General features: G+C 38.4%; 1 long non-coding RNA gene across 1 annotated transcript; it reads right to left on the bottom strand.

Annotated features, from left to right (window-relative positions):
• Positions 1-3: 3 nt before the first annotated feature.
• Positions 4-6,246, bottom strand: LOC109370777. The gene is made up of 3 exons (XR_002121188.2): positions 5,588-6,246; positions 723-792; positions 4-560 (listed from the first exon to the last, which is right to left on the bottom strand). It is a non-coding gene; the product is annotated as an uncharacterized LOC109370777 (long non-coding RNA).
• Positions 6,247-12,497: the final 6,251 nt, after the last annotated feature.

The raw sequence follows: 12,497 nt of genomic DNA, 5'->3' as shown, positions 1-12,497 counted from the left end.
AGAAAAGAAAGAAAAAGATTTGCTTTATTCTGAAAGGGAAACAAGTTTCAAAACAGAAAAGTTACACAATTCCATTTTTAAGGCATTCAGCAAAGATTTCTGGATTTTGTGTCCAATACTCAAAATATGGCTTCTTTTGGTTAAAATTCAAAATGAGAAAAATGGCTCATATTGTTCCCAAAATTAATTGTTAGTATAAATTAGCTCAGTAAATAGTTTCAACTCAGTTCTATCAAGCAAGCAAGGAAACATCACAGAAAAGATCACAGATTCACAGAACTGTCTATATTTGGTTTTTACTGTTTTTGTTCTTCATAAGCTTTCTGGTTTGACTGTACACTCCCACAGCTGATTTTCAGTCTAGAAAGCTGAAATGATATCCTGGCCTCTTTCAACACTCTGGTATTCTAACAAACAGAATCCTGGGAGCTTACTATTTTTGTCTCTTCAAGGTGACTATTCCTTTTGTCCTGACCTTCTGTTGCTGGATGCTGCATGCTGGGTAGATCACTGCTGTCCTAGGAGTATTGCTGGTATGTTGGCTACAGTCAGTTGACTTCCTGAGTGGAGGAAGTAAAAGCAGAATGGAAAAATCTCAGAAAAAATGTCCTAGTGGAGGTGAAAAGGTATCTTGCTGCAATTAAATGCACACTAAGGCATTTGAGAAGCAAAAAGAGGGATCCTTTGTGTAGATTTAATCAGAATAGAATTTTTCCACTTACAGATCATCCATTGATCTTCTGATGTTAGTTTAATCGGCTGGTATTTTCTAGCCATCTGAGGTCTCAGACCCTATTTATTTAAAAAAAAAAAAAGGCATGAGACCTCAGATGTCTACATACACACATTTTTTAAAAATCCCTGTTCATGTTTTTGCTGTTCTCATACAAAGGCTAAAGGTTACAGTTTTAGTTTAAACATAATATTTTCATGGTTCATAAGAAAATCTGTATTAGTTTACATTTTTGGCAACTTTCATTATACCCCAGTGATTCCTAGAAGTCCTTGTACTTTCCTGCTGGTGAGAGATACTTTCCATAAAATAACACAGTATAAAAATAGTAATTATTAACTCACTGTGATGTATTTTGTTAAGGTGCAGAGAGCATATTCAAAGGAGTAAATTTATTCAGTGTCCAGTTTTGTGGTCTTATTTTCCAGTTTAAAATTATTAAGTTACAAAACGTACATTTTAACCAGTGTTAGAAGTTTGACTAATGACAAAGACAGGAGCAAATTCTACAAAGTTAGTCTGTAACGTTCCCATAACCCTCATGTCTGACAACTGCAGTTTAGCTGACGAAGGATTTTAGAGGGTTTGTGCACTGCAGAAGAGTCATATTTTGCAAACAGCTCTGAAACTGTAAAAGGTTAGCCACTAACATGGTGAAGTTAAACAGATCAGTCAGTTTTTCACCCAGTCTCCCCAAGTAGATATTGCAGATAAAGTGCAATAAAGCCCAAATTAAGGACATTATTCCTGAAAGCTAATGTTTGGCCCTGAATCACTTTGCAGACTATTGGTGCAATGCAGAAGGCATCTGTTAGCAACGGGTTCCTAACTTCATATCTTTGAATCACACTGTGAAGAAGCTGCTGCAAGTCTTGCTAGGCTAGGGGTGGGTCTCCAAAAAAAAATTCCCACGTCTTGTTTTATTTAAGCTGGTTTTTCTGCAGGATCATAAATGCCCTCATTATGTGTGAATATTACTGTGCAATAAAGTCAAATACTAATGCAGATTAAACTGCAAACAGTGAAGATTATGAAAGAAAGATCTACATTCAACTATGCAAGGGAACATAGCAAGACATAAGCTTTAATGGAAGCTTTGAATATAAGCAAGATAACATCACTGAGAAGCCAAGGGAGATGCTGTGAATTAATGCAGTGCATTTAACAAGAGCTCTGAAAGGCTGTACTTACCTTAGAGTTTTGACCAGTCAGTGAAATGACTACTCCATGCTAGACAGAAAATCATCTGTTGTCTTCCTACCAAAAGATCTTTTACGTCTTTCCCTAGCAATAGTAGTGGCACATGTTCATCATGGACTACTCAATTTTCCAGAGCAAAAGCCCAGAAAACATCAATAGCCTCACCACAGTGAAAAAGAATAAATGTTGACAGGCCAGATGGGTATTCTAGAAGCTCTACTCTCATATCCTATAAATGAAAACAGGGACTTGCCATAGATTCTGAGAGAAATAAAAGCAGACCTGAATCATCTTAATTGGAACAATAAAAAGAACCAATACTGTTCTATCACTTCTTGTTATATTCACGTGTTCAGCTTCACTTCTCACACTCCAGGTTCCTGTCCCTTTACCTGAAATATTTCCACTGCCCTAACTTTTCTTCATTTCTTTCCTTCATAACTACATTGTCTGGACATGCTGAACAAGCTATTCTTATCTCCTGACTTCAGCCTATTAGGCAAACTCTGAACTTGCCAAAGCAATGCATGTAGATTGAGTTAGATAACATGTCTGGTATAATATTTTGAAATATACTTAGATTACATATCTAATCACACACATACTATGATTTAATTTTTGAGATATATTCACTTTAATACAGTTTCCAAACTGAAACATTTTCCCCCTAAAAACATGTGCAATCTAATCTAGTGATCTTTATGTCAAGAAACTTTGAGCACAAAATGAGTACTGTATATATTTTATATCAGAACCAACCAGCTTGAAAATTTCTCCTGGGAGAAATGAGGAAAAAATCCCCTGAAATAATATAGTTCCACGAGCATTGTATGATACTTAATGAAGAATCTTTCACAATGATCTCATAACCTAGTTCATGTTATTTCTGAAATGATAAGCCTATACACCAAGCTTTACAAGCAGTAAAAATCTAAGCCAAAAGTACTAAGAAGTCATCTCCAAAAGTTGAAATCCTGAATGAATCATTACAGTGAAACTCCACTAGCAGGACTGAGGGACGAATCTGGGATGGGTTTTGGTTTTAATACATAGATCTTAGCAGAAAGTTCTACTGGAGGTCAATAGAATGGTCAATTCATGGTTCTTTTTACACATAGAATTTCTATGTAATTTTGTGTGATCTTTTTTCCCCCCAATTCATTTACTCCTTTTTTTTTCTGTAAAATGCAGTACCTTTCTACATCGAAACGTTTGGAAGAGCAGAACTACCAATACTGGCTTTTAGCTATTTGCTGCCTGAATGATGATGCAGTGTAACTACTGCACCCCATTCCACCAAAGGCAAAGCAATTCAAGAAGCAAAAGTGTCTTTGGCAACAACCAGATAAGCTGCACACAGAGACAGAGAAAACAACTTAAGCTCCCTAGATACAAATTCAGCTTGGAAAAAAAACAAAACAAAACAAAAAAACAAACAATAAGGCATTTAGGAAAAGGAGATAAGTGTTTTGTCTCTGAAACCCAGTTTCTAATTTATAGATCCCCTCAAACTGCTGATTATTCCTCATTAGTGAACTGGAAAGTAATTCAGCTTCAACCAAAATCCAGTTCCTCTGCTTTTCTCTATCTTTTCTGCATCTTCTGATTGGAAATTCAGAGTCTTTGAAGTCTTCTAGAGTTCTTTGTGGGTATTGCTTAGGTTAAGTTTCTTCTTACTACTACCCTCCTCCCAGCCTCCTCCCCCATTATTTTCATATACCTACAGGGAAGACTGCAAAGGCAGGGCTTTATTAAGCCTTTATTAGGCTTTAATACTGTTGAGATTCTGAAATATTTCTGCAAGGCTACACCTTCCAGCAAGGCATTCGCGCAGCTTGATAGTTTGTCCTTAACAATACCCGTTATTAGGAGTTTGCTGCAACTGCTCATTTTCATTTAACAATCTGTCTAAGCTCCTGTAAAACTGTTAAGTTATAAATCACTTCACTCTCTTATTATAAAAAAGTGGTAGCATACAATTAGCAATATAATTATAGAATTACTGCACTCCACAAATTATACAGCCAGGCCCCCAACATACATCGCTGCAGGGCCTGAATGCAGCCAGGAGATTTTTTTTTCCAAAGCAACAGATGTGTCAGGACAGATTAGAAAGCTCTTTCCAAATGCACAATCTTAGGCTTTTCTTTCTCTTTCTTTTATTTCTTTTGCTGCCAAATCTTCCAAAATATCTTCTCTAATAAAACACATAAATCAACTGTGATTAAGAGATAGCTGAAGGCAGTGAGGTTCAGGTTAGGACTCCAACACTTAACAAGCCTTACCTGCAATTTGAAGTTTAGATGCTTGTATGCTGTTAGGCTAAAAACCGAGATGCTAGCACATGCAATAAAACGATCACAGCCCATTCTTAAAGAGGGAAGCTGAAGGCCAGCTTGCTTCTTTTCTCCAAAGAAAACTCTCTGAACACAAACTACATACAACCAGCTCTGAAGAGGAGTGATTCATTCGTGCCACCCTTGCACCTAAAGTTACTCCTTTCTCCTGACCAAAGCTTACCAACCCTGTCTGTCACATGGAGACTGCCGTAAAACAACAGAACGCATCATTTTGACCAAAAACATGAGTTAAGCGCCTTTAACTGTTGGCTATTTTGTATACATACATAGTTAAAATGAGCAGCAGCATGACTTCTATTTACAGGCACACAAGTTAAGCCCCAGACCTTGACAGGAAAGTCAGAAGTTGGTTACCTTTCACAAAAAGCAGCGCCTTCAGGAAGCTATCAAGATTACCCGAGTAATCAGTTAACCTAAAATAGTTTGTCACACAACCATGGCCCTAATTACAATTTCAACAAAGCAGCAAACATTTCCAAAACCGGATCCAGTCTTTCTGCTTATAGTGGGGAATGAGGAAGAACATTTGAATCCTTTTCTTTTTATTTTTGCCCTTACACAGTTGGATAGCAGCTGAAATCTGTGCTCTAATGATAAAGGAGTGTGAGTCACCAGGCTTGCTTTGCATTCTCGAAGAGCAAAAACCAAAAGCAGCAGCTGCTACATTCCCAAGCACCACTGGTACCTCTCCTTTTGACATCAGTGACATCTCAGGAGGACTTGAGGAAGAAGAGACAAAGGAAGCTATGTAAAAGAAACAGCGCTGCAAACATATCTAGGGAGGCAGCAGCTTACAATGCAGACAGATTTCCAAGCTGTGGCTGGCTGTGGATCTGCTTCTGTCAGAAGGCATCCAGTCTCACTGTCTGGCTTCAGTTTGCTACATAGCTTTCTGCTATAATTAGTCTGATAGCTGTGCAGTTATTTCAGTGAGCAGCAAACCAACTGCTGGAGTTGCTTATAGCTGAACTGGTGTGTCAACCTATAAATTACAGTTCTATTGCTTGCACTTCTGAGTTATAAGTCCTAAAGAGCTTTTTCTGTAATTTGCTAACTATTACAATTTTGATTACTTTACATGACCACCTTTTTACCAAACAAAAAATATACTGAAGAGTTTTATGAGCTTTAAGTCGCTCAGTGGTTAAAAAGAAAAGCACTTGGCACTTGCAGCCTGTTTTCAGAGCTCTGAGTGAGTCAGCAAGCACTCAACTGGTAATGTAGGATACTGCTCTACAGAGAAATTACACTTGTATAGATATGCATACACCAAGGAAGAGATAATTTCACTAACAGGAAATGAATTCTCAAAGTGCTGCTCCTCTTCCAGATGACAATTTTCCCCCTCACTTTTGGCTGTACTCCTTCTGATGGCTACCCCAGCAGCCCCTGCAGTAGGCTGGAACAGGGAGTGAGGGGATCTAGAATTCCGTCTTCTCAAACCCACAATGACCTTCACCTGCTTGCTCCCTTGGCAGCTGGCTCATCACTCCAACACCCCCATACACATTCAGTGCCTGGGTGCACACATCGTGAGTATGAGCCAGCCCTGGAGCAAGGTCTGAGAGAGGCTAGCTGTGGAGGTCTATTTAAAAAAGCAAATCCTACCATGCCCCAGATATTTGTACTGTGACTCCTTACTTACAGCTTATCGGTGCTACCAGCACCCAAAATAGAAGACAGCAGGCCTTACTAACACTAACACCTTCGCGCCCTGTGGTGTTGAGCTGTTATTCCACCTTCACTGAGGCATCAGAACTGAATTTTTCAGTAAGTAAATGTAAACTCTAGACAGTCTGCCTGCACAGCTACCAAGATAGCCAAGCACCTGCTCTTCCCCAGCTTTCAAGTCCCTGAGTATTTATCAAATTAAACATCAGCAGCATTCTCTGGGACACAGTGCTCTGTGTCCAGAATAAAGAAAGGAAAACACCTCATTGAGCATGTATATTCAGAGCTAACGAGAGCTAATTCCCTCTTAATTAACATCTCACCACTCTCTCGTCCCATCAGAAAACCATCAAGGAACTGACATCCTGCTCTTGCCAATTCTTATTAAATTATCTGGAAGCTTATACCAGATTATCACAGTAGCTCCATCTGGCCACATAAATTGCTCTCTCCAAGTCCTTGCTCTTTGGATAACGTATCTGTTTCTACTGTAAGAACAAAGGTGGCCAATTTTGATGGTCATGGTACAATGCCTGTGAGCACAGGCATACCCACAAGTGCTGCTTTAATAAACACTGACAGTCCCTATGCACTGGCACTAGGGTTGGCTGTCCAACCCCAGAAGATTCGCCCTATGCCTTTCTGGTTCCACACTATATCAGATTGTCTAGCCTTTTCCTTTAAAGCAGTGAGGTTTAAAGTTGCACCCCAAATCACATAATATTTACACCAAGAAACTCCAAAAGTTTCTTGAGCCTTTCTTAAAATAGTTAATAATAATCTTCTTAAAATATTTAAGCAGGAACAGAAAAAGACTCCTTTAGAATAGCATTATGTTGCTTACTTTTCACATTTCAATGCAATAAACTCATTGCCAAGATCAGTAATAACCAAAACAGGCTCTTTGTTGTATGCTGAAAAATTATTTAAAAAAATTGCCACTACCTGCAAAAGGTTTTGTAACTTTCTTACGTGCATCCCTTTTCACACAGCCTGAGCCACTTGTGCCTGTCTCTGTATGAGCCTTGAGACAGCAAGGAAAATCCCCATGATGGAGACTGCACAGGAATGCTCCATGTGACCCGAAAGTGGGTTAGAAAAAATTATCAATGTGAACCATGATTTCAGTTTTCACTACACGTTATAATGTTTCTGGCCATAAAAATTTCTGTTTTTCAGTAATGATCTCCCAATGTGTTACTTTGAGATTTTATTTCTAAATGATGAAGCTGAGAAACAGTAGCATTAGTTTACTTAATGGAAAATTGGAAAATGTGGCCAATATATTAAAAAGGAGAAAATGCCAAGACAATATTCGCCTTTTTAAAATGGAGAAGTAGTTACAAGACTGTGAAAAAAGCTGGATACATAAACTCTCTCTTCATAGTTTTGCCTTCACAGTGCAACATCAGATATGAAAAAAGACCAACAAGAAAAACAATTCCTCTTCACACATTCCCCAGCTTTCACTGTTATTCACTAGAATCAGGTTCAAGCAAAACCATACCAAATGTAGATTTTCTTGAAAGGATCTGGAAGTTAAAATTGATATATAACATTCAAGTCTACTTAAAAATCTGCCAGAATCTCTGCAGACCAAGCCAAGCCAGGAGACACAAATGAACTAAGTTTCTGAGGAGCTGGATTTAAGTTACATTCTATGACTCTTATTCCTATCTTTGCTGGACAGAGGCCCAGGTAAGTTCCTACAGCAGGAACAAGCCCAAATTACCACACTGGGCCTTCCTCCTAGCTCCTCAGAAAGTCTCAGAGCCCCAGCTTTTGGAAATTATTTTTACTTTTTACTATTTTACTTTTAGACCTGAACTATGCACTCGCATTTTGCATCAGTCATATACCAGATTAGCACTGGATAAGGCAAAAGGATATTTGAATGAGGATTTCAGCCAAACTGGGTAAGTTCAGCAATTGGATATATTGATTTATGAAATGGAGATTGACAAGTGCTGCTGCTGAAGGTTAACATCAAATCATCAGCCATTTTCTGTCATTAAATCTCAGCCACCGTTAAATCTCTCTTCTCAAAACCCACACAGGAAATAAAGTCAAAGAGGTCTTGAAGGCATAAATACAAGCCATTTTTAAGCAAGAAGGAGAAAAACAGATGAAAATGCTTTATTAATGAGATTATTTTTAAAATTGTCAGCGATTTGTAAAGAGTTTGACAATTCCTCTCCAGATTTTTCACCTTCTTCCTCTCCCTATTTTAAGGAAATATCAGAAAGGAATTTTAGAAATTTCTACAAAGCTATTTTTCAAATCAAGTCTGAAGGGGGATGATGCTACATGTAGCACTGGGTTTGTTTGTTTGTTTGTTTGTTTTTTAATTATTTTTTTTCTATGAAAAAGATGCAAACGTTAATTTCCAAAATTAGTTTCTGGTATTTGAAGTTCATCTGTGAGTTGGTGTCTAGCAGTGCATGAAAGGAAATATGTTGCCCAGAAGAAGTTCAACTGGGGCATACAAAAACAGAATGATATAAAGCTATGAGATGAATATTCTGTAAGTTATATGTTTTGATATGAAAGTGAGACCTTAATGCCAGGAAATATGAAAAATGTATTTGATTGCTCTGTCATGGCCCTTCCAATTTATCAAAGCTAATTTGTAAAACCATCTTCTGTGTGGCCAAATTAATTTATTCCAATTACATTAGAATAGCACAAGAGTGAGGGCTCCTCTGACATAACACATTCCATTAACATGACAAACACAATTGCCTGACTTAAACTCTCAACTCTCAAAAAAAAGAAAAAAGAAAAAAGAAAAGAAAATAGGGAATTATACTTGCAGCAATGGCCAGTAAAGATGAACAAGTTCCAGTGGAAAAATAAAGGAGTGCTTCCTTTTCTAAAGAGAAACTAAGACAGAGTAATTTGCTTTGATGTTGATGGGAAATTACTGCATCCTTTGAAAAACTGGGACCTAATAGACTGCTATTCGATTGGAATCATAAAGGCTTAAATGAGAGGAGAGAGGTGTATAAGAGAAGAAGGGACAGGAGAAGAGATCATATGTGATAAAGCAGACATGATATTGTCCCTAGTGACCTAAAGTGGAAATGGACAATGAAGGTTCAAACCAACCACTCACTGGATTTTATGGCTATTGTTTGAAACACTTTGTAAAGGTTATTTATTTGGTGTTAATTAAAAAAATTCAGCTCATGGGGGAAAAAACAGGACCAAAGTTAATGTTTCTTTAGAGATGGAAGCAGTCCATTTAGAATTTCAAAGGCAGGAAATTCATGAAAACTATCATACAGTGAAACTGTCAAGCATTTGGTAATATTAGCCACTTAAGGAAAATGCTCAACTGCCTCAGAGGCAGAGTCTGCCACTCTGCTACTTACTTTAATGCTAACTTACTCAACAATTCATGCCCACACATTCATCTGAACTACCAAATATGTGACTCACCGTTCTTGAAAATGCTCCCTTTATTACTGCAATACATTATTGAGTACAGTCACTAAGTACTCTGCAGTGTGTGCATTATACACTCAAAAGACAATGTAGTTATCAAGCTTAATATCTATGTGATTTTGTTTTGTTTTTTTTTTAAACAGTTGTTTGTTGCAGGATGAAACTGCATTTTAGTTTTGCTTTTTTTTTTTCCTAGCTAAATGACTATATTCCCCTTGTTGCCACTTTCTCTGACCAGTTCACTTCATTTTAGAATATTTATCTTGCCTTCAGTTAATGGCATTATTCTGCCCCCTGTCATATACAGGGATTGGTCAAGAACAAAGTGATTTGCCCCATCTTTGTGTTGTAACTCAAGGCCCAACATGATCCAGAATATATATGAGAAGGGCTGACAGACACAGGATGATAATGATATCGTTTCTCCTCAGTGCAAGACTCATACTGAGAAAGTCTTAGAGTCCCTCCACTACTTCCTTTCTTGAAAGGAAGAAGGTGCATCTCTCAGAACTAAGCTGATATTTTGCTGATGTAGTGGAACTAGACTATAATGCTTGAAATTCTTTTAACAAATCCTTTATATTGCCTATACACATCTTTACTTGGATCTACCGGTTCCATAGGGACAATGCAGCCTAAGCTTATCAGCATCACCTTCACTTCAACTCAGGTTCAGCAATAAATGCATAGGCATTTTTGGCAGGACTGTTCACTTTGCTAGACTTAAAGACGGGATTTCAGATATGAAGACACAAAGAAGAGATAAATCAATAAATCACATCTCAGACAAAATCCTCTTCTACTTCAGAAGCTTCATGATTGTTTCAGAACTGCTCCCTGAGAACTCCTACCTTGCTTCTCGTTGCTGTGGAACCTGGGACCTTAAATTCAGGGATGTTCCCACATTCCCAACCACCTCCTCTCTTCTGGAGTCATATTTTCCTGCTGATTCAAGCGCCCCTCAGCAATCTGTCTAGCTCAGGTTTTCTGACTACTCAGCAGGATTTTTCCAGCCCCAGTTTGTACAAAGCCATCCAGGAAAATGATCTAAATATGAGTGCTGATGGGGCTTGTTAACTTATTAAGGCTTCTCTTCTGCTCTCCTTAGACAGCCATGCTGGCTGACTGCCTCCACCCAGGCCAGATTCCTCCTTTTGTCCACTAGAGATTAGTAAAAAAATCTCATATTAAGTGTCATACAATGCATACATTTTGTCAAGTTTGTGATCTGGGTCTTTTGCCAACTTTCTGTGGAGACCACACAAAGCTTTCAAAAATATGAGACACACAGTAAGACGTTGAGGAGTCCAGTTCTGCAAGACCACACCGAAAACCCGTTTAGTTCAGTAAACTGTTTCAAAGTAGTGAATATTTGGGAAAAGATCAAGAGACCAGGGCAAGCAGACAGCTATTTCCCTAGTATATTCTATCAGTTCCTGTTACTGCACAATTTAGGAACTCCATAAGCCAAGGTTTCATCAGCATCCTAGTGTTTAATAGGCTTGGGTGGAGTTTTCTTCCATGAACTTGTTACACTACTATGCCTGGAACTGCCAGAAAGGCAAGTTCCCCCCATGTCATTTGGTTTTACTGGGGTTTCCACAACACAGAAGGCAGCAAAATGCATAAGATGTTTCAGCACTTCAGAAGATAAGTACCTGGAAGACAGACAGCTGGCTCAGCTTCAGACTGAATGAGAGCTCAGTAGTGCTGCTAGATGGAAGAAAGCATTTCAAGGGTAAGCCACAAGCCTGGAATTACATTTTAACTGAATGCATCTGCCACTCCATGTTTACAAATGACTGTACATTCAAGGCATCTTTCTCAGCAGCCAGAAACCCAAACAAGAACAGCACCCAAAATCTTTTCCTAATGAGAAGATGTATCATTCTAGAGCACAAAGAAGAACAGCGAACCTCACCCACTGCTTCATCACACCACAGCTAAGCTCAACTGGGGACCAGTCCTTAGCTTCAGCCATCCTAAAAAGAAAGGTTAAGAATCTTGGGTTAAACAGTCTAATAATGAAGAGACTATAATCTACATGAATATTTACCAATTGCAGAATTGCTTCAAGTATGAACTTGTCTCTAAAGATTTAGGCACTGAAGACAGTGACCCAAACCTGACATTCTGCAGACCTCAAGGCAAAATGTGCTGACGGATGGTTTGCTCCATGAGAAAGGAGTTAAGAGTCTTTGCATCTGTAAAGAAAGATTCAGATTTGGAAGCAAATACACAGCACAGACAATAAATGAGACAGCCCAGAAGGGAAAGTAGCATACAAACATCTGTGAGGAAGTGCAGTATGTAAGATCACTAGAAGTATTCATCTTCCCCTCTGTGTAGTTGCAAAAATATTTGTGGACAAACCTGTAAATGAACGTATCAGGTCAGGAAAATACATCATATTTCTGATGAAAGATTTTCTTGTTTGGAAAGCATGCACCATTTGGGAACCGTGGTACCACCCAGGCTACAAATAGATGCATTGTTCAAATTATCCTGTGAGCATGGAATCCTTAAGGAGCTTACCCTAGTCCAAAAAAAAAAGAATCAGAGGCACTGAAGGACTTACCTGGAGTCACAAAGGATCAGAATGATGGAGTAGAAAAGCAACTCTGCTTCTCCTGAATTCCAGGTTCCCAATGTACTCAGACCCAAATTCTGCACAAAATTCACGCCATAGACTAATGAAGAGTCTAACGATGATAAACCATGAACAATACTTTAAAGAGCAAAGTAAAGCAGATGTACACGGCATAAATTCAACAGGGTCAAGAAAATCACAGAGAATAATTTATATTGGCACAGTTATTTAAGTTAATATATATTTGTATGACATTTCTCCAAGAACAATTCCTTGAGCATATCCCATAATACAAATATTTAATTTTTAGACAAAAGCCTGTAGAAAAAAATAATATATATGCTTATAGAGAAATAAACATATATACAGGTACCTCCTGAATATTATGGAATCACAGAATGGTTTGAGTTGGAAGGGACATCAAAGCCCACCCAGCCCCAACCCCTGTCCTGGGCAGGGCTGCCCCCCACCAGCTCAGGCTGCCCAGGGCCCCATC

This window comes from Meleagris gallopavo, chromosome 1, assembly GCF_000146605.3.
Source record: "Meleagris gallopavo isolate NT-WF06-2002-E0010 breed Aviagen turkey brand Nicholas breeding stock chromosome 1, Turkey_5.1, whole genome shotgun sequence".
Classification (NCBI taxonomy): Eukaryota; Metazoa; Chordata; class Aves; order Galliformes; family Phasianidae; genus Meleagris; species Meleagris gallopavo.
Note: the sequence above shows the minus strand (reverse complement) of the source record. Positions and strands in the feature narration are given on the sequence as shown.